This window comes from Neomonachus schauinslandi, chromosome 5, assembly GCF_002201575.2.
Source record: "Neomonachus schauinslandi chromosome 5, ASM220157v2, whole genome shotgun sequence".
Lineage (NCBI taxonomy): Eukaryota > Metazoa > Chordata > Mammalia > Carnivora > Phocidae > Neomonachus > Neomonachus schauinslandi.
In genome coordinates this window covers 18,439,082-18,443,731 of record NC_058407.1, presented here as the reverse complement: position 1 = coordinate 18,443,731, position 4,650 = coordinate 18,439,082, and positions in this window count along the sequence as shown.

Below are 4,650 nucleotides of genomic sequence, written 5' to 3'. Positions count from 1 at the left end.
CTGCCTGGATTTGAACCCCAAGAATTGCCAATTGCCCTTCAGCATGTTACATCTCTGTTTTCCTCACTGATAAATGAAGAACAAAAATAGTACCTACCTCATAAGATTGTTGAAGATTTGTGGAGTGATTTATGTAAATGCTGAGAATAATGCATAATGCTTAAGAAGACTATACAGATAATTGTGAATGTTACTACGGTGATGTGTCAGACCTACGTCGTACCCTTTGCCCTCACCTCAAATAAGGCATCAGCTGCATGATGCTTTCCCTAGTTTCTCCCCCTCTCTCTTTTCTTCCACAGCCCTCTCTCCTCCATACCCACCTCCCCTCCTATCTTAATTGGCATGGGATTGTGGGGAAAAAATAAATTCTTTTACTACCCAAAACAGATTCACTAGCTTGCCCTGGGTGAAATGGACTTTTTGAACCCTAGAAGCATCATGTATTAGCAATTAGAGATACACACAATCCAAAAGTATCAAAGGTCCAAAGCTCCATTTTCCATTTATTGTGACTGAAAATCCTCTCTTGTAAGGTGGCAGGAGGGGACCCAAGTACAAAGTCCAAAATGCCACTTTCACTCCACTAAAATGTCAACAGCATAAACTGCTCCACAAACCAGAGGCAACTGTTTATTTTCTCAAATCACCTCTCAAGGCCCCATGAACCTTATTTGACATGAAATCTATCATCACTTTCTATAGGACTCCACCCCATCCCATCTCTTGTTGGTCCACAAATCTCGGGGGATTGTACAGTCCAAAAAGGGAAGCCAAAAGGCAGGTGCATAAGACTCCCACACTGAGGCTGGGAGAAAATTGGTCTCGGGTACCGTCATTGCGGCTTGTCGCCACACGGGGTCACTGTTAAAGACAGATGCCGCAGGCGCGGGAGGCCAGGTGCCCGCTGGTCCCGGTTGGTGTGCGAGGTGTCAGGTCCTGGCTCCCGAAGGAAGTCGATAGTGCCAAAGTGAATCTAGTGTGCTCCCAAGGTTGCCACTCTTAGGGACTGGCTCTTTCCGTTCACATGCCACCTTTCAGAACATCAGCCAACCCCAGGCTCTCGGAATCAGGATTCATTCTAACATCTCTTTTCTCACCACCAGCATCACCTTCCCCCTTTTCCTCTACAATATGACCATTTCTAAAAACGGTCGCTTTACATCCTCCTTCCCGTCTCTGGGAGATCCTCCTCAGTGGCTGCCAGACACAGTGCCTTTAGAAAGGAGATTGCCCTCAGTGATTCCAGAAGGCACCTCTCTCACGACAGAAAACACTTTAAGCTCAGGCAGCGCATCCTGCTACAGTATAAAATCAGTCTTCTGCTAACTCCTCCTGAACAAGAAGGATCTTGAGATAGGCGCAGTTCACCTTCTGTCCTGCCCCCAACCCCACCTACACTCTGTGAGCCACTTGAAGAGATTGCTTGCCATGTGTCTGCTGATGTAACACCTTGGGTTAATTGTATTAAATCTACAGAACATGGAAGAAAATATAATTTTGTGCTTATTTTTGCTAAAATCCCATTGACTCTCCTTTTAGGAAGGGTTCAATCCCTTGTTGTTTGTGAACTCTCAGGGTAGCTCTTTATACCTTTAGAGCGGTACCAAACAAAGTTCCCCAGAACGAGCCCTTAGATTTTTTTAGCTTCTGGTTTTTACCTAATCTGCTTCCCAAAGCATGTAGTAAGCAATTTTTTCAGTGACCCTTATGCATGCAAAATTGAGGCAATCATTAAAATACACACTGTATAACATAATAATAAAAAATAAATAAAAAATAAAATAGAATTCTAAAAAAAATAAAATACACACTGTATTATAACAAATGCAAGCAGTAGGTATATTTTTTAAGAGCAGGATTGTTAAATCAGGTCTTTGCTTTTTCAACGACTGGAGGTGTTTTTCTATTTTCCCTTCTCCACCTTCTTTTCATGCTCTATCTTCCTTCCTCATTGTCTCATATTTTTTACCCTCTTGATCCTTCAGGTTTTTGCCCCCTTGACTGTTGGCCATATTCAACTGAAATGTTTTAATCAAGGTATTTATTGAATAAAATATAACGGTCCCTGTTCTTTAAGAAACAGCTTTAGTGGAACTTTTTTCTACATCAAGGACACAAATATACCAAATTATGAACATGTAAGAGCTAAAACTATAAAATTTTTTTTAAAAAATCATTAGGGGAGGTGCCCGGGTGGCTCAGTCAGTTAAGTGTCAACTCTTGATTTTGGTTCAGGTCATGATCTCAGGGTCTTGAGATCGAGCCCCATGTCAGGCTATGTGCTGGGTGTAGAGACTTCTTAAGATTCTCTCTCTCCCTCTTCTTCTGCCCCTCCCTACTCCCTCTCTTAAAAAAAATCATTAGGGAAAAGCTTTTGAAAAACTGATTTGGCAATGATTTGTTGGATATGACGCAAAAAGCACAGACAGCAAAAAAAAAAAAATAGATAAATTGGACTGCCTCAAAATTTGAAAACATTTGTGCATCAAGGCTCACTAACAACAGAGTGAGAAGGTAAGTCATGGAATGGGAGAAAATATTTGTAGATCATATATCTGAGAAGTTGATACACATAATATGTAAAGAGCTCCTACAACTCAACAACAAAAAAACAAAAAACTCAATTTTAAAATAGGCAAAGGAGTTGAATAGACATTTCTTTAAAGAAGATCTACAAATGTCCAATGAGTACCTAAAAAGTTGCCCTACATCATTAATCATCAAGTGAATGTGAATGAAAATCACAGTGCGATACCACTTCACATCCATTAGGATGGTTACTATCAAAAAAATAAAAATAACAAGGTGTTGGCAAGGCTGTGGAGAAATTGGAACCACTGTGCACTACTGGAAGATATGGACACTGATACAGCTGCTGACTGGATGGCAGGTCCTCAGAAGTTACACAAAGGACTATAACCTCATGAACCACACAGCTAAGCTTCTCCCAAACTCATGACCCACAGAAACTATCTGGTTCATCCTCAAAACAAATAAACAGGGGTGCCTGGGTGGTTCAGTCAGTTGAGCACCTGACTCTTGATTATGGCTCAGGGCATGATCTTGGGGTCATGAGATCCAGCCCCACCTTGGGTTCTGTGCTGAGTGTGGAGTCTGCTTAAGATTCTCTCTCTCTCCCTCTCCCTCTGTCCCCCCTGCCCCACTCATGCTCTCTCTCTCGCTCTCTAAAAAAATAAATAAATAAAAATAAATAATAGAATTAGCAGATGATACAATTCCACTTGGCGGTATATACCCACAAGAATTGGAAGCAGGGACTTGAACAGATATTTGTACACCCATGTTCCTGGCAGCATTATTCACAATCGCCAAAAGGTGGAAACAGCCCAAATGTTCTTTGAAGGATGAGTGGGTAAACAAAGTGTGAGAGATCCATACAGTGGAATCTTATTTAGCCTTAAAAAGGAAGGAAATTCTGACAAATGCTTCAACATGACTGAACCTTGAAGACATTCTGCTAAGTGAAGTGAGCCAGACACAAAAGGACAGATATCGTGTGATCCCCTTATATGCGGTACCCGAAGTAGTCAGATTCATAGAGACACGAAGTAGAGTGGTGGCTGCCAGGGGTTGAGGGGTGGGGGAAGAGTAGCTATTGTTTGAGTATAGGAGTTTCAGTTTGGGAAAATGGGTATTCAGCTTGGGAAGATGAGTAAGGATGCACATTCTGTGTCACATATCTGTGTCATCCTGCACAATAATATGAATGTACTGAATGCCATGAACTGTACTTTTAAAAATGGCTAACATGGTAAATTTTCTGTTATGTACATTTTACTGCCATACAAAAAAAAAAAAAAAAGGAAAAGGAATTGCCTTTTAACTTATGTATCCTTGAATTGTATTTTTTTTAGGTTAGTAGTCCTCAACCAAAGAGAAAGAAAAGCAAAAGTAAATGAAAACAGAAAAGAAAATTTCTGCTTCAGATATCCAAGAAGACTTAGTGAAGCTAGAATGATAAAAAGTCAAAGCAAGATGGAGCCAAGTTGAAGAACCCACTGAGCCTGACAGTTACGTGGCTTGTCCAAGGTTACACAGCCCATTAACTGGAGGTGTGATGGTTTCATGATTTTCACATCCTGGAGTAAGCATTGGGAAAGATCAATTCCAAATGCTTCTTTGCGTGTTGCCTGAGAGTTTGTGACAGCACCACATCTCCTTCCATCTCTAACGAAGGCATTCACTCCAGCAGAGTGCCACAGGGCAAGAAGTTCAGGGGAACAGTGTAGACTGCTCAAGCCACTGAAGGCTCCATCTCTAAGGAACCAATGGGGGCTAAGGCTCCAGTAGGGAACATGGGGAGTGGGAATGTTAGAGGGAGAACACAGGTGGATTTGGGGCATAAGTCATTGGTTTAAATTACTTAGGATAGACAACACGGTGTGTGTGTGTGTGTGTGTGTGTGAGATCACATATTAATTTTGACCTTTATCATGGAGCCTGGTTAAAATTTATGTCCCTTCCATCTGGAATACAAACACTAGGAAAAGCTGGTTAACATTTGAAAACTTCCAAACGAAGAAGAAGAAGAAGAAGAAGAAGGAGGAGGAGAAGGAGAAGGAGAAGGAGAAGGAGAAGGAGAAGAAGAAGAAGAAGAAGAAGAAGAAGAAGAAGAAGAAGAAGAAG